The sequence below is a fragment of the Callorhinus ursinus genome, unplaced genomic scaffold (genome assembly GCF_003265705.2).
Source record: "Callorhinus ursinus isolate GAN/ISIS: 27379988/994484 unplaced genomic scaffold, GSC_fseal_2.0 scaffold15, whole genome shotgun sequence".
NCBI classification, from domain to species: domain Eukaryota; kingdom Metazoa; phylum Chordata; class Mammalia; order Carnivora; family Otariidae; genus Callorhinus; species Callorhinus ursinus.
Window position 1 is genome coordinate 15,584,907 of NW_027397077.1, and position 24,214 is coordinate 15,609,120.

Genomic DNA, 24,214 nt, shown 5'->3' on the forward strand with positions numbered 1-24,214 from the left:
GCTCTGAGATTCTCTGGTGTCATTCAGCACATATCCTTCGGATCAGGTCAAATGGGACAAGGGGAGGAACACTTTTCAGTGCCTCCGTCCCTCAGAGAAGAAGGTAGGAATGTTCCAGGGGGCCTGAGCAGTCTTCCAAAGGGGGACCTAAATTTCTGTACATTCCACATCACTCCCTCAAGCCCCACAGGACTTAAATCTGTTGCCAATTTCTTTCTATCTAACCTCAACCTCTTTGGCTGTTGAGTGAAAAACTTTCTCATGAAACACAATCTACAGGGCAGGGTGGATCAGGGGAAGGAATCCTATGTTTACAGCCCAAAGGTCTGCCTATCTTCTGAACCTGTTTTCTGGTATATGAAACGGGAGGGGCCATTTCCTGTGCTACCTCACAGGAAGGAGGAGAGAATGAGTGTTCTTGAAAATTCTTTGCAAACTGTGAATGTGATGTGTCTGTGAAGACAAAACCTGATCAATATTCAGGAACAACAGTGAGTGTAGACGTGTTTCATCAAAAGACAGGCCAACTGGAGAACAGTGGAGGAAAGAAGGAGCAATCCAAGTAAGTGCCCTATACCTGAAGATCAAATTTCAAGAATTCTTTAGGGATTCAAGCAAATACTGGAAAGCACAAGAGGGGAGGAACAAAGGAAGAAATTAATTTGAGATAAAGAGCCTAGGAATCAGATATCTTCCATTCGTGTGTTTGTTTATTCATTTAATAAACTAAGTACCTATTACTTGACAAACATGAATTCAGGGGAGACAGAGATGAATAAAGGCTAATCTCCTTTCTAAAGTCCTAACAAGCAAGGAAGAAAGTTGGGAGTTGTGTCCCTAAGGAATATTTTTAGCGTATGCTAAAACAGAGGCAGTCATCTTGATTTCTTTTTTAAGAAACTGGAAAAAAAGAGGTGATAGAAAATATCGAGATACCTTAACACCTTGGCTTTTTGGTCTGTGAACCTCTAAGGCCGAACCTGAGTTCCCTCCCCAGAGGAGGATCCCTGAAGGTATCTCTTTCATTCACTAGGAATTACCAAGTTCCCATAAAGTCAGGGGTAAGTCATCCCAGCTTTAGAGGCTGAATGAAAATTTGAATAAATTTCCCTTGTCTTTGAAGCTAAACAAAAGTGCCCTAACTTTGGAATCAACTGTAATATTAACACCCATAGCGGGGTGGTGTGTGTATAATTTATGAGTGAGTGGATTTCTTTAATTAAGAAATTAGCATTTTCCCAGATTGGACTGAAGTGTATCTTGATCTAAAGAAAGACACTGGGGGGCGCCTGGGGGGCTCAGTTGGTTAAGCTTCTGCCTTTGGCTCAGGTCCTGATCGCAGGGTCCCAGGATCCAGCCCTGAGTTGGGCTCTCTGCTTGGTGGGGGGTCTGCTTCTCCCTCCTGCTCTGTTCCTCCTCCCTCCTGCTTGTGTTGTTTCTCTCTCACTTATGTTGTCTCTCTCTCTCTCTCAAATAAAGAAAATCTTAAAAAAAAAAAAAAGCCATTGGAACCCCAAGCTAATTTTTGCAGGTCTCATTCTGTCTAGAGGCGAAGACTCAACTAAGAGAGATGATTTTAATTTTGATGTTGTTAAGGAAACACTTAGGGTCATTATGTACTAATCAGAAGCAGTTAACAATTGACAATCACTGTAATTGTTCAGCGACTTTCTGAGAATGAATCTAACTGCCTCTACAATACCTTTGATCATGCCATTCTCTAAGAATGGAGATGACTTATTGTTCTATTATTTGCCCAACCAAAACTCATGACAGGCATTGTCATATATGTGCCTTTATAGTCTCTGGTCTAATGAAAAGTGTAATTAAACCAAAAGGAACTTTCACAAATGAGTGCTTAGGGACTGATGCAGAAAACTTTTAGAAGTGTGTGTGTGTGTACGTACGTGTGTGAGTATCTGTTTAACCAAAGCGATTTGGACCAGCTAAAGAATCCCTTGACAGTGTTAAACCACACAATAAATTAGAGCGAGCTGTCTTCTGTAGCTTCATGTGAGTGATATGAGCATATTGACAGTAGAATTGAGCCTGTGGGATGGGAATGTGATAACAGGACTCCTTACAGTAAGATGCTTGTGATTGCAACATTTTAAATGGAATGTTTAGTTACCTTTGGCTCTTTTCCTTTTCTAATCTCCCCTCCCCTCTCCTTTTGGCCCAGTAGGGAAATATTATAACACAATGAAGAATATTTTAGAGAAGTAAGGGAAAAAATAAAAGCCCTTAAAAAAAGGGAACAAATTAGCAATTAATGCTCCAAACACAAGTAAAGCCCATTATCCTTTTATATTTAAAATCAGTTTGCCTTGTTGTGTTTGACTACTATTTTATCACAAATAATCGCCTCAATTTGGTGCCTTCTGTGTTCTTCAATCCATTGCAACTAAAATCCCACTTAAGATTTTAAGCAAATGCAAAATTCCATCAACTTGCTGAGAGTGCAGTCTCATTTAGTGTTTAATGGAATTTCATTTTACGCAACCTTACGGATATTCTGATTTGCTAGTTTAGTCACTTTAAGTGGGCAATGGAAGCTCAAGGATGTTAACATAAAGCAAATCAAACATGACAGTTTTTACTATGCTTTTACACTGATGTTTAAAGTCACAAAATAACATCCTTTAAATTTTGGCAAAAACAATTCTCATGAGAACTTTGCTGTGTATGGGTGAGACAGGTGACCTTTCGGGGATATTCACTCTCAATATTTAAGCAACCAACATACAACACAAAAATATCCACTGCCAGCTCACTATCATCCCCTGCAAATTCCCCTCCAGAGATTCCCCAGATCATAAGGAAGAGGCAGTAGTGCTGAAACTCAGTGATGAATTCCGTGGGCCACTGAGGGTCAGCGACTTAGAAAAACTTGGCTGTTTCCTCCAGGTACAGTGGTGCAAGTGACAGCAGTTCTCTCTCTTGACCAGGATAGGATTGTGGTAATTGTTGGGAATCCTGTTAATCAAATTGTTACTAGTCGGAATATTTATGGTCTTTCAAGTCTCATTTGTGTAAGGAAGTTACCAGTTTCCAGCTTCATCAGCCATGTGGCCAGCCCTTCCCACAAATGAGAGATGTTTTGGGGAAGGAAATAAAAGCTGTCTCGGGATGTTTCAGAGAAGCCATGAAGTGGATGAACCTTTGTGGTGCACCCTAGAAAGTCCTAGCCTAATGTTACTGGGACAGATTCACAATCCGTTGCTCACAGGTCTCTCTGCTACTGTTGACTTTTCCAGATAAAACAACAGAAATGAAGCCACTTCACAGTCTTACTTGTCCAGACTCTGGACTCAAGTTTGTGATTCAGATAAAAATTTCAAAGGCTCTTCCTGTTTCTAAAGTTGCTTACCAAGGAATATAAGATAGGTTTAAACATGTAATTTGTGTTCTCATAATGAGATATTTCTATAAGAGGTACAGTGAGGCAGGAGGGTTGAGATCAAGCTTTGCCATATTGTGACTTTGGATCTCAGCTTCCTCCCCTGTAATGTGATTCAGTGAGATGTCATGGAGACGTGAAGTGACAGTTCATACCATTGAGGGAGAAAGAGTGGCTGGTGCACTGGGCTGACAGCCAGGAGGCCTAGACTCCACTTTGGCCCTAGAGAGCTGGCTCTGGGTCTTGGGAAGCTAATTCATTTCTCTGAACTTTTTCTTCCTTTTTCCAAATGAGAGGCTGGGACCAGGTGTCCCTGCTCATCTGGTGACGGTTACCATTTTTTATCCACTCTGCTTGGAAAGTCAAGTTTCTGAGTCCTTAGTGTTTTCCAGTGGGTGGGCTGGCGGTGGAGCAGCAGGGTTTTGGAATCGGTTGTGTCTGAATTCAAGTTTGGGCCTCACTACTCTTAGCAATATGGCAGTGGGTAGATACTTAGCATCTCCATGCCTGTTTCCTCCTACATGGAGGTCATGATGATGTCTTCTCATAGGCTGACATGAGGATGAAACTTAAATTAGTAGAAGCAAGGCACTTAGTACAGTGCCAGCCATATAGTAAATGCATGTCTTAGTTTCTTGGGGCTCCCTTAACAGATTACAATCATAGATGCTTCAAACAACACACATGTGGACATTTGGGGGAGGGGGGGGCATTATCCTGCCTACCACAATGTTCAGTTAATTTTAGCTGTTGTATGGAATGGAAATTTTGCCCCAGCTTAGTTTACTTTACTAACTTCAGCACTGGAATGGAAATTACCAAAGAATTAAATTTCACTGAGTAGAAACTGGGGAATCATGCTCATTCTGTAGTTTGCCTTTGCTTCCTCCAATACAGCACAAGCTTCTGCTGACATAGGACTCCTGGTGCACAGAGTAAGTGATGTTCCAATGAGCTGGAATTTTAGCATTCTGATTCAGCTGATATTTCTAGCAAACTGTTGACCTAGTACTGTTTATTTAGGGTTTTTTTTGGTCTTGGTGGAGTGGCAATTCAAGTCAAAATTTGTCATGCCATTTCTCACACATCTGCTGCTTTTACCTTTAGAAAAGGCGGTTTCAGTGTTTATGGGGGAACCAAGGTTTTATGGTTTCCATCGAATATTTGGCCTAAAATCTGAGCTTTTAGAAAACCTGATGATTGTATCCTTCAAAAGTGCTCCTAGGCCTAAGTGGCAGAAACGCAACTAAAAGTGGCTTAATCTGAAATGGGAAGTTGTTCGTTAATGTAACTACAAAATCTTGAATGGATCTGAGTCCAAGTTTGACTAGATCCAGGGACTGCACAGTATTGGGAGGGTTAGAGTCTCTCTATCCCCATCTCTATGCTTCATTTGCACCTACATTGGCGTCACTCCAGGGAGAGACCCCTCAGAACTCTGGACCCTGGCAGTTCTGGCCTTGGATTAGCCTTATGGCAAGCAAATCCAGTGCAGACAGAGCTCTTCTTCCTTCAAAATCCAAGCCAAATCCTCGGATTGAGTTTTCTTAGATCAGCTTATGTCATGAGACCACCTCCAAACCAAATCAGTCTGACCAGTGCAATGCTTGGCCAGGCTGAGGTCGAGGCCACCCTGGAGGCCTGTTCAGCTCCACCCCAAATACGTTGGTGGAGAATGAGGAGAAATGATTCCCAAGGAAAATCAAAATGACGTTTCCAGAAAAGGAGTATTAGATATGCAGTATGCAAAGCTAAGTGATGTCCATCTCAGGTGAGGTTTTTATTGCTTCTTTGGAAAATGGAGCTTGTTATGTCTTCTGTCTTATTTGGGCACCAAGCATCCCCTGCTGGACACTGGACAGGCGCTCCCAGAAAATGTATGGGTGTTGGGACAAATGACACAGACACCAGAAGATGTGAAATAATGTTTATTAATCACATATAAATAGCCATAGGATTTCCTGAGAAGGGCTCAGATTCTATTCAGAAGGAAGCAAGAAGGAGGGAGCATCAGGTGGCTTTGGAGTTTTTTGGGTATTTAAGGGATAGGGTTGGGGTAAGGATTTCCTGTAAAGGCTGGGGTTTGAGGAGTGTGAAATCCCATTCCAGGGCCTAAGCTTCCTTATGGACTTGCCCAGATGTGGGGCAAGTCATAAACGGGAAGGGATGGGGTCTGAAAGCTATCAGTGTCAAACCTCAAAAATGGACTTAGACTCTTTTTCTAAAATTTTTAATTTTTATTTTTTTTAAAGATTTTATTTATTTATTTGAGAGAGAGAGAATGAGAGATAGAGAGCACGAGAGGGAAGAGGGTCAGAGGGAGAAGCAGACTCCCCGCTGAGCAGGGAGCCCGATGTGGGACTCGACCCCAGCACTCCAGGATGATGACCCGAGCCGAAGGCAGTCGCTCAACCACCTGAGCCACCCAGGCGCCCCTGGACTTAGACTCTTAATTATACTTTCTTTCCCTACTTTGAGGAAAAAACAAAAACAAACCCATAGAAGTCAAGGGTTTGAAATCCTGCCTACCTAAAACAAGCCTTGACTCCCAGTATTTATTTCTGATCAGTGTTGGAAAGGGAACATGTGGAAATTTTCCAGGCCACTTCCTGTTAGTGGGTCTTATAATATACATAGGAAATGGGTATGCATTGCACACGTGAGTTTCAAACAATAAGCAACAACAATGTATCTTTCCTCAGAGGAAAATGGTTATCATGGAGATAAAGCAAAGATAGCACTAAGCTCTGGTGGCTGCACGCTTGGCATGGTGCTAGGATTGATATTTACAGAGATAAATAAAGCCTAATGTTCCTGTCCACAAGGAGCAGGTGAGGTGGTTCATGAGATCACTGCACAACTCCAAAAAGCCCCTAAATGCAAGCGGGGTCCTGCAGCTTACATACAAGTGGTGTAGGAGGTGGTGACACATTATTTCTGACTGAGGACATATTGCTACCAGGGTATGTTTTGAAAAGGTGATTTTCGATATAATGCTTGACAAGCTAGAAGCATGTTGATGCTCTTAAGACTGGATGGATAGATATTTGGTTAAAAGATTACCAATTATATGACCATGCAAAAGAGCAAACTAGTGTATTCCACATCCTGAAGGAATCTCACAGATAGTTCATTGAGCAAAAAAGGCCATTCAGTATGATTCCATGCATATGAACTTCAAGAACAGGCAAAAGTAATCTATGAGAATAAACGTAAGCAATTACTTCAGGGTAGATGTCGGTAGTGACTGGGAAAGGGCACAAAGTAGACTTTGGGAGGTGGAAAAGGAGCTGTAAATGTTCTCATCCTGACTTGAGAGAGGTTACAAGGGTGCATATATGTAAACATTCATAAACTGAGCTTTAAGATTTGTCACTTAACTGTATGTGCATTTTATCTAAATGAAAAGGGAAAAAAAAAGGCAGAAATACCCTAACAGTGAAAACCAAACTTATATGCATGTGGAAGGCTGAATAATGGCCCCTGAAAGATGTCCACATCCTCATCCCTAGAATCTGTAAATATATTACCTTAGGTGGCAAGAGAGACTTGACAGATCATGATGATTTTGAGGATCTTGAAATGGGGAGTTTAACCCGGATTATCCAGGCAGGTCTGATGTGATCATAAGGGGGGCATTGTAAAAGGGAAGTGGGAGAGTCAAAGGCAGAAGAGGGAAATGGGAGAACAGAAGCAGAGGTGCTGGTGATGATCTCTGAAGATGGAAGAAGGGGCCATGAGGCCAGGAATACAGGTGGTCTCAAGAAGCTGGGAAAAAAACAAGGAAACAGATTCTCCCTAGAACCTCCAGAAGGAATGCAGGCCTACTGAGACCTTGATTTTAGTCCACTAAAACTGATTGATTTCAGACTTCTGACCCACAGAACTATAAAATAATAAATTTGTGTTGTTTTATTCCACTAGGTTTATGATAATTTGTTACAGCAGCTGTAGGAAACTCATACAGTAAAAATTATTTGGCAAGGAGAGAATTACACCTGTATGCTCTTTCTAATCTCAATTCATCTTCATAACTGCCCTTTGAGGCTGATACCATTATTTATCATCATTTTGTAAAGGAGAAAAGTGAGGCTCAGTTAGGTGTCCCCCAAATAAAAGAAGTAGAGAAGCCATGATTTGGGTGCAGACTTCAGAGCTCAAGATTTTCATCAGTCAGTTTTGCCCTTGCCAAGCAGAAGAGCCAACAGCAGCAAAGCTGCAGAGGTCATGGTTTGGAGGAAACCAGAGTGCAAGCCATGCCCCAGGAGCAATCCCATGGCTTCCTTTCTAGTGGGCATGTTCTGCCTGTAGAGCTCTAAACCTGGCTTCCTCTACAGTCCATGGCCATGAGGAAGACAGTATGGATTTGTCAGGTTGCTATAAAAGCTTTGGTGACTGGAGACTTGTTTCAGGACTATGGAGAGCAGCTGAAATATTTCACTTGTGCCCACTGGGCACCACATTTCATGAAGATGGCGTTAACTAAGTTCACTAAAAAATAAGTCTCTCCCTGAATGTCCTGTACTGAGCTGCTGCTGTCACTTATATTCATAGATACACACGTATATGTGTTTGGTTTTATTAGGGAATTATACCAACTTATTGGCCCTGTCTCCCCAAATTATACCAACTTATTGGCCCTGTCTCTCCTAGGAGTCTAACAGACCCATCTTTATTTTCCAAATGGGTAGTCAGAAGATTGTTCAACTGACCTATACAGAGAATTACATCAAGTAATACAGGAGCCAAACCTGTGATGCTGGTTTCTGGAGCTCCACATTCAACGCAACTGAGAATAGGATATGACTTGCCCAGTTAACTGAAGGAAGTGCTCATTTTTCTCTAAGCCTTTTGAATATTTTTGCCAGATGATGGCTCTGCTCTCTACTTTGCTCAAAGAAACACACTTGTTAGGACTGAGGGCTTTGGGGGCACCTCCTACCAGCTGTGTGACCATTGCAGGCCACCACCCTTCAATATATGTCATGTATCTGAAACAGAATGTTTTCACTCTTCCAAACTCAGAAAGGATGTCAGATCTTTCAAAAACTTCAGAGATCATCTAGTCCAATTTCTACATTTTATAGGTGGAGAAATTTGGCCAAGAACAGAGGTGAGTAGGCAAATGGCCAAGAGAGAAGTGGGTGACCATTCCAACTGTATGGACAACTGTCAGTGCAAGGTTGGCTGATCATGAAAAAAACATTACGATCAGAAGCATTTCCGGTAGACTATTAAGATCTATGATATGGTAATCATTTGAACAACTATGGTTATTAGTCTTATTTGCAGACACAGTGTTCAATTATGCAGAACATTCAAGTGCAACAGTCCCATGGAAATTTCTCAGCCATCAGTGCTGAGAGACTATTTTAAATGAATATATTCAGTGGTTTCCTCAGACCTACTTATCATACACAGGAGACCAACTTCCCATGGAAAATCAGTTCACTATAAGGGGAGGCATGGGAGCTTTAAAACACTTCTTATTGCACAGTAGCCAAACAGTTTTTTGAAAAAATAATCTTACCCTCTTGTCTTCCAGGCTGTCCAGAAGGCTTATGCAAATCTCCAAGAAAGTAGAGGTTAGTTTGTTGGACTTGTCCTAGGGAGCATCCCTATACAGAGAAATCAATACCTCATTATCCATGGAGCCCTCCTGATGCTCACAGGCTGGTTTTATGTATTTATTTGCAATGTGAAGGGAAGCAGGCCTAAAATAAATACTTATATAGAGACCACAGCATGCATATCACACACATACCCAATTCAATAACTACATTATATGGACACTCCTCTGGAAATCTCAGGACTCAAAATACTCTGTTGGATTTCAGACACCTGCCAGAATCACTGCTCTCACTATCGGAGAATTTTGCCAAAACTTGCCAAAATTCTCCTTTTTCTGGTTGTGTTTTCTCACATCTCTGCTGTGGACTGTGACTAAGCCAGGGCCCCTCTAATGAGTCTTGAATGAGGCCTCTTCCCATGGGGAGCTTGTCAAAGTTAAGGAAGGTTTGACCATAGAACAAAAAGGACAGAGCATCCTACCTGGGACTTGGAGGGTATTCTTCAAAACGATTTCAAACTGGCCTAAGTGGTACAAGGGGGTGAGGGATGGGGCTTGGGGTTGACCTCTCAGTTGAACAAAATGCATTCTACTGATGAGTGTGGCTTCAGTGAAAGACCAGAAGGCAAAGCTCTGGATTTGGCTTTGTGTCATAGGGTGAAGGGTTTTAGTTCCCTGGGCCCAGAGTCTGGAATGATAAGCTTTCCAAACCTGTGCACTCGGCTGAAGAAAAGACTCTGCAGCCAGAACAGAATTTTTTTTTTTTTTTTTAAAAAGAGCCTTTACTGCAGATTCCTTTTAGCCTAGAAAGGGTTTCATTCAATGAAGAGTCCATGAATGGGACCTCTGGGGATACTCCTTAAAATAGATCTGGATATTCACACATGGCCTGTTCTTTGGATAAGCTCACACACGGATTTTAGAACTACCTTTACCATAAAGATCACATCTTTTTATACCTTCACATGCTCCCTCTGTCAGCCTCTAGCCTTGGTCTGCCCATTGCATTAGGGATTCTTGAGGTTTTCTTAGCAAGTGAAGAATGGTGATAGGATGTCTCCCATTACCCAGGAGCTTGTCCACCTTATGAATATATCACTTAGTTTGGATGCACTGGTATAGCTTTTCAGTCCTGGAGAAAAGACATGGGAATACTTATTATTCTAAGGACATTTTTTTTTTTTTTTTAGTTCAGTTGAGCCGTTGCTCTGTCCTTTAAGAAGTCCTGTGCTCCAAGTTTGCATCCCACTTAATGTACAAAGGCAGCTCTGGGATAGTGGATGAGAACACTGTACTGCTGTTAGTTCTTTATTCATTTATTCAATGAGTATTTTCTTATTCATAATTTACTATGTGCCTCTTTGCTAAGTGCTATGCATATAGAATCAGTAAGGGAGTCCATTCCTTGCCCTCATGAAGCTTCCTTGCTTTCTAGTGATGGAAATGGAGTAAGCACATGTGATGCTCTCTGGATGTGATAAGAAGAAGGAATAAAATAAGAAGGAGACAATGTCAGCACTGTGGAGGAATCTCACTAGATTGTGAGCACAGAAGGTCTCTTGGAGGAGGTGGTACTTAAGCTGAGACTTGAACCTTGGGAGAAAACTAAGACTAGAATCAAAAAAAGAACATTCCAGACAGGAAGATAGCAAATGAAAGGCACTGTGGCAAGAGAGAATGTGGTGTATTTGAGATTAGAAAAAGGAAAAGCTGTTTAGTAAGAGGGGAACCTAGCTAGGAAAGAGGAGCACAAATGTCAGAGAGGTGGGCAGAGGCAAGATCCCAGAGAAGCTTGTAGGCTGGGGACAGACATTTGTGTTTTATTCTGTGTACAGTAGGAACCATTAAAGTATCTTAAGTGGGAAATGATGGGCTCTGGCTGATACCTTTCACTGAAATTTGATTCATGCTGAGGATAAATTAGAGCATGGAAGCCAGGAGGAGGGGCTGGGAGACTGTCCCCAAAGTCAGACCAGTGGCAATGGTGGTTTGGTCTAGGGAAATGGTAGAGGAGGAAAAACAGACAAATAGAAAGATAGAGGGGCAGACTATGAGTCCAGAGATGCACTAAGCAAGGTGATGGCTTTGGTGTAGGAGGGATCCCCAAATGTTAGCTTAGTGGACAGCATGAAATAGGTGTTAAATGAAGGTTTGATCTGAAATGAGTCACATTTGGAGTTTTAAGCTCAAATTCAATCTTTGCTTCTTGTGCATCTTTAGGCTCTAGGGGAGGAAAATTAATTTCCCCATTATTCTTCTAGGTTCTTGGCTGAGACCCCCTTCCCCCATAATAAAAAGACAGATTAAGATGAGGAAAACAAATTTAATTACATACATACCTATGGTAGCTCTGCAAAGATAGGAGACTCAAAGGCAGTCAGACAATGAGGAAAGGGATAGGGCTCTGGGGCTTTAAAGGGGAGAAGGCAATTCACAAGAAGGGGAGAGGAGGAAATCTCCTCTGTTTGGTAAACCAAGGTAGCTCTGCCATGCATGTAAGTCTCTCAGGGGAAAAAGTTCTCTCTGGAAATAGCTCTCTTCTCAGTGTAGGCTGCCTACCTAAATTTCTTAGGCATTAAGAAGGAGGTAAAAAGCTTTGCCTGCTCTGCTGGGTCCTGATTGCTTTCAGCTCCACATGCCAAAGTGGCCTATTTTGAGGTGGCACATTCTGCTACCCTTCAGGGCAAATCCTTTACCCTCTCTCAGTGAGGGTTGGAAGGGATGGCAGATCTGCAAGTCCATCGTAAATGGCCAGCCACCCAGATACAGGGGTTATGATGTAGATGGGCATTTCTGGAGACATGAGTGCTCATACTGATTTTACCAAGGGCTCTTGGTGTTCACTGACCAGGGCTTGAGTGCAGGGGACCAGGAGAACTCGGTGTTTTATTTCCACCTCTACCCTGACTTTGAGCTTAACTCCCTCTGGGCCTTCCTATGCCAGGAACGCAGAGAACTCTCCTTGCCCTTCCATTATTGACTTTGGATGAGTTTGTCCAGACCTTGTCAATTCAGGTGCTCATTTGGCTGATGGACAAGAGGTTAGTGAGAACCAGGCTGCTACCACACACCCATCTCAGGAAAATCAAAGAGCAGCTGGGGGCTCTTGGGGGCTTGTTCATTATGGAGAGCATTTGGGTGTGTGGCTAATTATATGCTTTATTATGGATGCTAATTTGTGCTGGAAGCTGGTACCGTGCATGTTAGCATTTAGCTCTAGTTAATGAAGTTAAGCATTCAATATATCACCGAGCTCACAATTTCTCCTCTTGGCTAGAACAACTTGGTGTAGAAAACTAATGGGTGATTGTGTTGGGGAAGAGAACACACTCACAGAGTGAGTTTATTCCCTATAACTCTGGGCTGTCTCTGATGTTGTATTGTGCCTGCACAGTATTAATGCGAGATAATTTTCAGTGAGATAAAATCCTGGGCTCTATTAAGAGAAGTATCACTGTGATTACTTATGAGCATAATTACAAAGAGCCCCTGTGTGGGTTCCAATGAGGCCAACTGGAACCCTGTGGTTTCTTTTAAGACAGTCTTCATGTTTTAAGAAGAAGAAATGGAAGCTGGCGTAAAAATGCATTCAGCATGTCCCACTCAGCTCAGACCTAAGTTTAATCATCACTGACAACTTTAAAATACAGAGGATAAACAAACTTACTTTTGACCTTTGCAATGAAGAAAATTATCTATTTGCTCTGTTCTCATTGGTGTTAAGAGGAGTTATGCTTGTGAATCTCTGATACATCAGTGAGATAATAGACTTCTGTGTGAGCCATTTTTCTTTTACTGCCATCTTTCATGTTGGGCTGAAAGGAGGAAAACAAAAACAAAAACAATGTCCTCTATGAAGAACCACTTTGATTGACCCTGATTCTTAGGCATTCTTCCTCAGAGCCCAACTCCAGAGACCAGGCCCTCTGAAGGGTCTGACAGGGAAGGGGTTCAGCTGCCCTGATGGGGCTGGTTACTAGAGCCTCAAGTCTTCCAGAAAAGCTGGTTTGAGAGCTTGCAAGAATCCTCACTGTCCACCCCATAACCAAGGCTTCAGTCATGCCCTTTGTCATCTCATGGGAATTAGCACATTCTCTCACTGCACTGGTGTGTTCCATAGTCTTGTTGGGCAGGTAACTGGCTATCTTTCCTTGAGTACTTACTAAGCACCAACCACGATGCTTGGATGCTTAAAATGCAATACCTCACTCCCTCCTCATTGCTGCTTCACTGAGGCCACTGCCCCTTGAATGCCCAGATCTCACATGAGAAAAATAGAGAACACAGAGGACAAGGGGAAATGACTCTTAAGTCAGATTGATTGCCATGTTCAATGTTCTAAACCAAGGGTTGGCAAACATCTTCCTTTAAGGGCACATAGTGTGTATTTTTGGCTCTGCTGGCTATGAGTTCTTTGTTGTAACTCACCCCTTTCTCATGTAGAGGGAATGGACCATAGACAGTATGTAAATGATGGGTGTGGCCATGTTCTACTAAAAAATTTTTTTGCAGAAAATGTGGGTAGCCAGACTCAGCCTGTGCCCCGTAGTTTGCCAACCCCTCTTCCTAAACACTTGCTCCTTTTTCCTCCTTCAGGATTTTTGGTGATGATCTTGGGTTTTGGAGTCCCATAGAGCTGGGCTCACATTCAGTCTCTGCCACTTGCTCACTATGTTATGTTGGAGTAATCACTTAATGTTGGTGAGCTTGGTTTTCCTCCTCTGTTAAATGGGCTGAAGGACAACCTAAGAGGGTAGTTGAGAAAATCAAATGAGAGAATGAGTGTGAAGCATGGAGTACAGAGCATGGCTCTGGGAGAGCCGATGGACTGGTGGCCCTAGGTCCTTGGGAGATGCTCTGCTGACCCTGCTCCTGACTCCAGGGAGAGTCAGCCTCCGTCTTTCTGCAGTACCTGAGCCTCCCCAGAGCAGGCAGGGAATGTTCTGGGGCCAGAGACCCACTTTCAATCCTGCTTCTGTTTCCAAAAGAACAATTTGGCATCAGGGAATAAAAGTCAGTTTACAATGGGAATTCAGGCCCCTAAGATCCCAGGGAACATGGGGTCTAATATTAAAGCACAAAGGAGGAAAGCAAGACATTTTAAAAAAAGCTTTTTAGAAATAGTAAGAGACACAAAGAGCCCCTCACTGTTTTACACTTGTAAAGAGACCCCTGCTGGATTCCCAGTTCTAATCTGCAATAAAAAGCTACAGGGCTACAATAAGGCATCCGGTTCCATTGACTTTCTTCCTTTTTTCTCCATAGCCTCTGGCATGAAAACGCAAACCAGTGAGACACTTTAGAATTGTCTTCAGCAGTGCTTTTCTTGTCAATCAGCTGCTGATCCTGGAAACACAAACATGGTGACATGACACAATTTCTGTTCTCCTATCTGTACTTCTGATATGAGCATCCTAGAGGAGCCACAGTTGTCAGGTGTTTACTCACAGCTCCCCGGGGGCACAGAACCCTGGGACAATTAAACCACAGAATTAGACTGAAATAATGGTGATGGTGGTGATGAAAACACAAAGGGCCGGACAGGCTGGGTCCTGGCTCAGCCCCACACAGGCAGGGTGAATGTGTTTCAGTCCTTTTATTTAACAACAGTGTTACGCACATATATCTATTTTCTATTTCAGGACAAGCAAAAAATGATTCAGTCTTTTCTCTACCACCTGCTTAGTAGCTAAAATCCCAAAAGGCATTTATTAGCTCACATAACTAAAAAGTCTAGGGGTTCTATTTGTTTCAGGTATAGTTGGATCCAGGAACTCAAACCATGTCATTAGAAATGAGACACCCACGTGTACACTTTGTGCATCCTTCCTCCCTGCCCTCCTCTTTCGCTCCTTGTATCTCTCCCTCATTTATTCATGAAATAGATGGAAAAAATTAGAAGGCCCCAAAGGCGATAGCAACTCTGAGGTGTAGAATCAGGTCAGGGTAGTCAAAGAAGCTTTGCAGCAGGAGGAAGTCTCTGAGTTTGGGATTCAACCTGTACTTACTGAGTATCTGCAGAAGAGTCTCCTGGACTTTTTTGCTCTGATATCGTTTCCTGGGCCCCATCCCAGACCAACAGCATGAGAATCCCAGGGAAAGGCTCTGGGCTATGCTTTTCTTTGGCAAGTTCCTTCTAAATCTTGTGCACATTCCAGTTGAGAACAATCTTAGGGCTAACAGCTTCTTGTTCTGCACGGTTAAGCAATAAATTGTAATTCAAGTTTGCATACCGAAGCTAGACCAGGAAATATAAAATACATAGGGTGGATATTTTAAAGAGTTTCCAGAACACTTACTTTGGAAGGCTGTTGGATCCCCCTACTCTCCAGCCTTCCTGAGTAATAGACACAGACAACCCTGATTTATAAGTGAGCCCTGCTGTAGGTAGACAGCCTCCCTGGGTCCCTAAAAGAAGACAGTATTCCCTTTTCCATTCAGCAGTGCAGGAAGCACGGAAATCTTATGAAGAGCCCATCTCTAGCTAGCTTTAGGTCTAGATGACTTGCCTAGAAAAAAAGTCTCAGATATTAAGTCCCCAGGACATTTTCATGAGTTCCTTACATCTATCACTGCAATCTTGGAAGAGGAAAGTACACTATCTGTAACTCATGTGCCCCTACATCTTTTTGCTATACCAGATCCTAGTGTGGGTTCTGCAGTGTGCAGACAGATGGCTGCATTCATGGTTTGGCTCTGCCCCATGGAGGCTGAGTGACCTTGAACAACTCTGAGCCTGTTAATGAACATCTCCAAGCCTTACGTTTCTCCTAAGCCACACCTATCTCACAAGATGGTGAGAATTAAGAGCGAGAAATACATGGGAGGCATTTAACATAAGATCTGGCACCTAATATGTGCTCAGTAAATCTCAGCTACTGTGACTTGACCTTATTAGTACTTGATCTGTGATATGCACAGAAAGGATAAATAAGATTTTAATGTGAGAAAACTATCCAGGTCCTACATCTTCTGCAAACTGGCATTGGGTCTATAGAGCCTTAGGGAAAGGTTTGGCTTTTAGTTTGGTCTTGATTAATTATATATAATTATACAGAAATGATAATGAATATTTAGTTCATTTCCATCAGGGAATCAACAGAGCTTAGTAGTTAAGACCAAGACTTCTGGTGCAAAACAAACATAGATGTGAGCCTGGTTCTGTCACTTAACTAAGTCTGTAATCTTGGGCAAGTTACTTAACTTCTCCAGCCTCATTTCCTAGTCTATAAAATGGGAAGAATAATAGGATTCATCCTCCTGGGTTGTTGTGGACATTAACTGGTGGAAGTAAAGCACCATGTTTCCTCCATGGAAAGTGGTCTCTATCACCACCACCACCACCACCACCACCACCACCATCATTTACAAAGGCCCTTGTCAAGAGGGGTGTTTCTGTGCTCCATATACTTTACGGAAAGACAGTTTTATTGGGTTTGCCTTTTTCTTACAAAAAATGGCTATGCAATAAAATGGCTTATTACTATCAAGTCTACTTACAATATTAAAAAGGGGCTCTACCAGATAGAGAAGAGAAGCTTGGGTTGGAAGAATGGGTAGGGGGGGACAGAGTGACTTTCTCAGACTACTTAAGACTGTGAATGTTCCAGGATCCTTGGGGTTGGGCTGTGGGATGCATCACTAAATTCTTTTTGTTGGATTTACTTCTCCTTTCTCCCCCTTCCCTTCTCTCTCTCTCTCTCTCTTTTTTTTTTTTGATGGCTATGGATATGGAGGTCTGGATTTTCCACCCTGAAGTTGGGCCATCCCTTTCCTTCTATGGCAAATGTTGGTAAAATACAAAAGCGCCATTTGTTTCTTCCTGCTTATTCATTCTTGCTGCAGAATAGCAGAAGAATGGAGGAAAGCACCATCAAAGCCTTTTCTGTTCAAAGGGAAAACTCCTCAGTGATCACTATTACTGTTGTAAGTTCCTTCTGCTGCTTTGATAGGGTAATCATTTTCCTCTCCTTGATTTTTGCCTGTTTCCCGGAGGCACCTGAACTTGAGATGAAACTGGACCATTTCCTTACACCACACACAAACTCAACACCCAAAGGTTTCCCCCCTTTCAAGATGTGCCTGTTGATTAGAAAGCATTAGGGGCAGCTCAGCCTGGCTCTAGGGCATGGGCAGGGCACAGCCAGGCCTCACAGAGCTGGGTCTGCTTTGCCACCAGTGGGAAGCATAGCACTGCTGGTGCAGGGGAGGAATTTTGGAGGCAGGCCTGTGGACAAAACAGCCAAAAAACCCATTAAATCATAAGGTGAGAAGTTGTTCCCTTCCCACCCACTTCTCTTTCAGTCCTCAAGGAGCAGGACTCTGTCTGGTGCCAGTGTATTTTAACACCTCTCTAACACTTGCTAACGTCCCTTTATAATAAAGTGAGGAGGCAGGCCTCAGAGGCAGGGCTTTCAGCAGCTCACAGTACCTAGCTAGAATTTAATAGCCTTGTATTCATCATTATGGTTAGCTTCTGTTTATGGCCAGGGATACTGCTTTTCCATTTGCTGTAATAATCTTAAATTTCCTTGAACAAATGTAAGTAAAAAGAAGAGTTAAATAAAATGAAATATATTAATAACATAGACATGTTAGCCATGTACCTTTTGAGACAGATGGTACTAGTCTGATTTTACCAACATGGGAAATGAGGCTCAGAGAAGGTGTTACCCAAGGTGGTGGCAATGATGATGACAACAATCCTGACAAACACAATGAAGGTTGGGAAGGTTGCCAAGAGCTAAAGTTTGGGGAAATTGTGCTTGGTGCAATGACACACTTTCCCTCTTTTGGGTTTTCTTCCAGGGTGGAGCCACCTTCTCTCAAAGTCAGATGGCTCAGGTATCAACCTGTGAGAGGCTGTCTGAACACAAAAGGCCTCGTTCTCCAAAGGGATAAAGAGACGGAGCCGGGGGATATTTTAGCTCTAGTCTTTGGTTGTGAGTGAAAGACTTCCACTGGGCTCCATCACCAGAAGAGTCAGGGCAGCAAAGAGAGGGGACTTCAGAGTCTGGTCTATTGGGGTTTACATCTCAGCCAGCAAAGTGTGATTATAGATTCTGGATTCACACCACTGGGGTTCAATGCTGAACTCTGACACTTACTAACTAGATAACCATGGGCAAGGCACACATCCTTGTGCTGCAATTTTCCTTTCTGTAAAATAGGATAATAATAATAGACGTACTCATAGGGTTGTGGTGCAGATTGATTGGAACAACAATATGGAGTACCTAGAAAAAAAATGCCTGAAACATTATCTCGTGGTGAGTGCCCAATAAATGTCAGGTGCTATTATTGTTGTCATCATCATTGCCACCACCTTGGGTAACACCTTCTCTGAGCCTCATTTCCCTTGTTGGTAAAATCAGACTAGTACCATCTGTCTCAAAAGGTACATGGCTGATCCACAATCAATGCAGGCTTCCTACCATTTTCTTCTCCTGAAAATGTGAGATACGTAAGCTAATGAAAACTTCCAAAGCTATACGTATATGGCTTTCATACCTTACTTAGTTTTGACTGGGAGCACAACCACAATGAGGTTTTTGAGGGCAGATGTCTGCCTATACACCAAGTCATTGGCAACGCTTGATATCTACAGTTGTGAGAGGCAGATATGAATGTCAGTTATTCAAAATGGCACCTTTGCCTTATGGTGGAGTTGTTTGACTAACAGGGCCAAACAAAGTCACCCCATTTGTAAGAGTCCTTTTGAATAACCATATTCCACCTATAGCATTGGTGAGCTCCTTTCCTCCTAAGATAAAACATTGACGTCTTCAGCAGCTAAGCCCAATTTTCAACCCATGCTCCTTCTCATGGCTGAAGTTAGAACCATTTTATTAAGTTGGTAGTGAGCTATAGCGGCCCCACTTTCCCTTTGTTCATCTATCGATCTAAACTAATCACTTAATTAGCCCAGACAGGAAGTCTTCTGCGGTGTTAAATAACTCCAGAAACCTACTGGAGATGCTTGAGTGGACCGATTGGATTTAACTTGCATTTCATTACCTCTACACTAAGATATGTTAAATTCAGGGCCTGAAAAACAAGCTGGATTCTGTACTGGAAACAAATTCTGTTTACTTATAGAAAAAACAAAATCATCCCTCCAAGCCAGTGGTTTTCAAAGTGTGGGCCCTGACACAGCAGTATCAGCATCACCTGGGAACATGTCAGGCCCCACTCCAAATCTACCAAATCAAACTCTGGAGGTAGGGTCTTGCAATCAATTTTAACAAGCCCTACCAGTGATATTTATGGAGAACTCGTGCTTTAGGCTGTCTCTCAGGGTTATGGACTTATTTTTGTGGGCCTACCTTTTAGCAGAGAGAAGAAAAAGAGGAATGCTGAGCAATCTGGATGGGAAGACTATTTACTAAATTATGACGTTGAACCAGCAGCCTGGGGCTCATTGGGAATCTGAGAGTATTATTTCAGATTCTTCCTTAGGAATGGCATGGGATAGGGAGATGGGCACCCCTGGCCAGGGTGACTGGACAGAATGCTCAGAGAGTGATCAAAGTGCTGCTTTATTGTAGAAATATGAGAGGACAGTGGGACATTTTCAGGGTGACATAAAGAGCACCAGAAAGCCTCACTTGCTCTCAGAAGGCTTCCCCAGAATGGACACACAGAGGGTACTTGGTAAATGCTCCTTGACTTGACAAAGATTGAACCTTAGTAGATTGGTTTTCCCCAGATAATTTTGATCTGGAATATGTAGATGTGTTTTCTCAGTCTCAGTTTGTAGGGAAAACCAGGAGTTAGCCATAGGGCATCAACTGGTCCCTCTTATTCTGTCTTCTGAGAAATAGCTTGGCTTAGAGAAAAGAGCTCCAGGCTTTAGGTCGCATATATGTGCTCTTACTAGTATGTGACCTTAAGCAACTCACAAACACTGAACTGCAGTTTCCTTATCTATAAAAGGAGAATAATAGTTACTTCCAGATATTTTTGCTAAGCATTGTAGCAGGGGCACCCAATACATACAATACTTGGCATACAGTAGTGGTTGGATAAATATTTGTTTAAAAGAAAGGGAGGAAAGAAAGAAGGAAGGTGGGTTGATTTTTTTGAGGCTTATATGAAATAGTGCTTTGAAAATGCCTGGCATAATGCTCGGTACAAAGATACCCTGCAAATTGTATTTCATGATGAGGAGGTGGAGAAGAGGAAGAAGATGACTGGATTCAGAAAACCATCTTCTAGGCGCCTAGAATTGGACCCATATTCTTGCTGAAACTAGCCCTGTTCTTCCCATTCTTCTTCCCTCTGCAGTCCATGGTTACTCTCCTTTCCAGCTACATCTCAGGGGCCATCACAGTTTTGGCTGCCAAAACTATAGCCTTCAATTTGATGTACAGTATAGATGGTCAAGATGTTTGCAGAACTGAAATTAACTGCAAACATGTGAGCATGCTTGAGGGTTGTTAGTGGTGGTTATTCCAAGTAGGACTGATAGGTTTTCAATCCCTATAACTAAGTAATTACATGTTAATTATTTTACATTGTTCTACTTCCAGGATAGGTAAATCATTAATCTTTTGGTTAACACATTTGCCTCAGAGTCAGAGGAAGCATTTTTAGTAATACTCTTCCTGTATGTTTTTAAGTTATAGAAATGTCATTAGTTGCTTTCATTTACATGATTAAAGGGATGTTTTCATCTTGAGAATGCTTAAATATTCCCTGCCTTTCCTTAACTATCCTGTTCCCTTTCCCTTTGAACATCAGTACAAAGGACCAACCTACCAACTTGATAGTTCAGGAGAGAAGTTGGGAATGGTATTTATTAAATTTGCTGAGAGCCCTTCATTATTGATTATTCTCCAAAAGGGACAGGCTTTTGGGAATGAGACCTGAGTTGATCCCCAATCCATCTATTATCAACTTTGTGAACTTGATCAAGTTACCTAACCTTCTTCAGCCCAAATCTCCATGTATATTGTATGGGGATCTTGTATGGATTAAACAAAATAATATTTGCAAATGTATCTACAATAAAAACACAACAAAAGTTCATTTCCTTCTCTCACCAACCTGTTGGGCAGTTATACTCAATAGCTGTAGATCCCTGGAAGAAGCAGGTACATGGCCAGACCTAGTTTCAAGCTTAGATACAGAGAGGGATGGATGGGAGAGGTTTCCATTTCATGAGACACACAGCTCTGAAAGAATTGACGGGGTTTGAGAAGTACTGTTTTATAACTTTGGGTCAGCTGTGGTGGAGACAATCATGGGGAAAGTTCCTTTCAAGCTCTTTGCCAAAAATAGAGTGCCATTCTCTTCTGCCATTTGGAATTTGATTATAGATGGAACAATAAAGATAAGGAATGGACCTAGAGTTTGAAAAGTGAGCACACACAAATAAATAGGGGAAATCCTCCTTCAGAATGTTGTCAATACAGAGACTGGCTGCTGTGCTGTTGTCTGATAAGCACAGTGGAAATGGACTCCCATGTACACAGAGTTATCCATTATTTACCGTAACATTAGTACTTTCCAGCTCTTGGGCAAAAACAAAACCACCTAGTGGGTATTTGTGTCCAAGAAGAAATGAGAGAAAAAGAGAAGGCTACTGCTAGGGACACTGTTCTTTCCTTCCGAATTTTCTCCATACAGACCGGACCCACTTTAGCAAATGGAGTAATAGTTGTTTTTTCCATATTGGTATCAGTAAGCTTTGTTAGTTCTAGAAACATCTCTTAAAAGGCACTATAGGGCGCCTGGGTGGCTCAGTCGGTTAAGCCACTGCCTTCAGCTCAGGTCATGGTCCTGGAGTCCCGGGATCGAGTCCCGCATCGGGCTCCCTGCTCAGTAGGGAGTCTGCTTCTCCCTCTGACCCTCTTCCCTCTCGTGCTCTCTCCCTCTCATTCTCTCTCTCTAATAAATAAATAAAATCTTTAAAAAAAAAAAGGCACTATAAACAAACAGTCCTTATTGGGTTATCAGGCCTCCCACTGGGCATGGATTCATGGGGCTGGCATGGAAGTAGAGCTTCAGGGCTGGCCTTCTGCACCCCAGCCTCCACAGCCTCCGTAGTCTCCAACAGCCTCCACAGCCTCCAAACCATGGCAGACTTATAGGAAGATGCTGAGCTGAAGAAATTCATGGGAGGAAGGGCAGAAATGAGGCTCCTCTAGGGTTTTAATTGGATAGAGGAAATAGAAAACACAACTGCTGTTAGGCTTGCAGTATCACTCAACTGTTTCATCAGTGACTGTTTATTCACTTCTTTGAAAGCCATTGAATAAAATGTGGAATTAGCCCCAAAGGCAGGGGCCTGGTCTTCTGGTGACACCTGCTATTAAAACGAGGATGGAATTGGTGTCTGACCTTCTGGGGATAAGAAAAATCTGGTGTTTTTAGGGCTTTTCTTTGGACCACAAATTAGCAACCCTTGAGCTGGGGGAAATCACTAGTACTTGGCATCTGCCCTCACTGCCATTTTATCTTCTGAACACATCCTGTTCAGATTGCAGTGCTTTTCCTTTTAGCTAAGAAAGAAGCATCTCAGATGAGGCTTGGGAATGAGAGGCTTTGGGGTCTCAAGAAGGCATCTGCCAAACTATTGTCAATAAATAGGGCTTTGGCAAAGGCATATAAGAAGATTTGAAAGAAGATGTGATTGTCATACTCAGTCTATTGGCTTACACTAGATCAGAAACAGTCAAACACCCAATGTCTTAGGGAGTGGGTTGGATGGTGCCCTCCTCCCACAAGATACATCCACGTCAAATCCCGGGAACCTCTGTTTTCTTATTTTGAAAAAGGGTCTTTGCGGAGATAATTAAGTGAAGGATATTAAGACCCTGAGAACATCATTCTGGATTATTTGGGTGGGCCCTTAATCCAGTGACAAGTGTCTTTAGAAGAGATACACAGAGGAGACACACAGAAGAGGGGGAAGGTGAAGACAGAGGCAGAGACTGGGATTTTGTCAGGAAAATCCAAGGTTTGCCAGCAGCCACCATCAGCTAGGAGAGATTTCCCCCAGAGCCTCTGAAGGGAGCAGGGCCTCACTGGACTTTGGACTTCTGAGCTCCAGAACTGTGAGGGGACACATTTCTGTCATTTGAAGCCAGTAATTTGTTGCAGCACTCATAGGAAACGAATACACCATATGTCGATGATGGTGTTGGGGTCAGGGAGTAGCCCATAAGGCAAAAGAGATTCTTAGGGAGGCTTTTTGTCGTTCTTTATTGCAATGCCATTGATGTGTTTTATTTTTCTTTATAAACTCAAATCTCCCCTTTTATTAATATACCAGAGGAAAGAAAGAGCCTACTTCTGTCATCCTTCCTTAAAGAAATTGACTGTTACGGGCAAGGGGCATGCTTCCTCAGCCAATATCAAGAGTTTTTCCATTCCCTTTCGTTACATTCCTGCCACTCAGATAGCACCAGTCCGAGGTGTCTGATCACCTCATTACATGTTTATTAGTTTCCTGAAGCCCATTTTTGCCATCTTAAGCTCTTTCAGCTCTGCCTCTCTGCACCCAAGGCAGGAGGAAAATATAGCCGAGGAAAGGTTATGCATCTCTTATTCTGTTTTGTTTGCTACCAAAAATGGAAACCCTCTAAATTTTATCTAATCTTTAACAAACCTTTGGTTACAGGAAGCACGGTAGTTCTAACAGATCGACTTCCTCAGTTATGCCTTTCAGAGGCCCCAAAATATCAATTTTTAAGTTACCCAACACACAAGATAAATATTTTAACTACCATTTTATTTCCATCCAGGCCAAGGGACAATTTAGAAAAGGTTCTATTCTAAGTACATAGCCCAGGAAGTGTGGAAGGGCTGTCGATGCTGTTATTTTGAAGTTAGCCTGTCAGTCATCATGATTGAAACATAACCCCAATGGCTTCCACAAGTGTAATAAAATGCTTCACAAAAGGTTGCAGAATTGTAGGATGTAATAAAGTCTGCTTAGCTTCATTTCCAATGCCGCAGAGTCCTAGAGAATGAGGCCCATTTCCTTATTCCTTGGGATTTGTTCAAGTTGCTTTCATGCCTGGAAATGACAGAACATAAAAACAGACGTTTAGTTAGAACCAATAGCATTTTTTGAGTTATGGCAATAAACAAAATGTAAGTTTGCTTACTGCTAATCTGTTGGATTGCCACTAACAATTTCGAAGAAGCCATATAGATGTGGGCAGAATGTGTGAAATAGGTGGGTTCCAACCCTGTTGATACACCCTGGATCCCCACATTTTCTGTGGCTTCTGTCC

The 24,214-nt window shown here is 42.4% G+C and overlaps 1 protein-coding gene and 1 long non-coding RNA gene across 10 annotated transcripts in view; one reads left to right on the top strand and one right to left on the bottom strand.

Moving 5' to 3' along the window:
- The first annotated feature begins 434 nt into the window (after window positions 1-434).
- LOC112833854 (uncharacterized) overlaps window positions 435-24,214 on the top strand; it is a 68,182-nt gene continuing 44,402 nt past the window's right edge. The window contains exons 1-2 of the long non-coding RNA XR_003210746.2: window positions 435-562; window positions 8,946-8,985. This is a non-coding gene — a long non-coding RNA (uncharacterized lncRNA). The remainder of the gene's footprint in view (window positions 563-8,945; window positions 8,986-24,214) is intronic.
- Window positions 23,686-24,214, bottom strand: part of FHIT (fragile histidine triad diadenosine triphosphatase) — a 1,472,419-nt gene continuing 1,471,890 nt past the window's right edge. For all 9 annotated transcript variants that reach the window (XM_073901470.1, XM_073901471.1, XM_073901466.1 and 6 more), the window contains one exon: window positions 23,686-23,994. The gene's annotated coding sequence lies outside the window, so the exon portion shown is untranslated. The remainder of the gene's footprint in view (window positions 23,995-24,214) is intronic.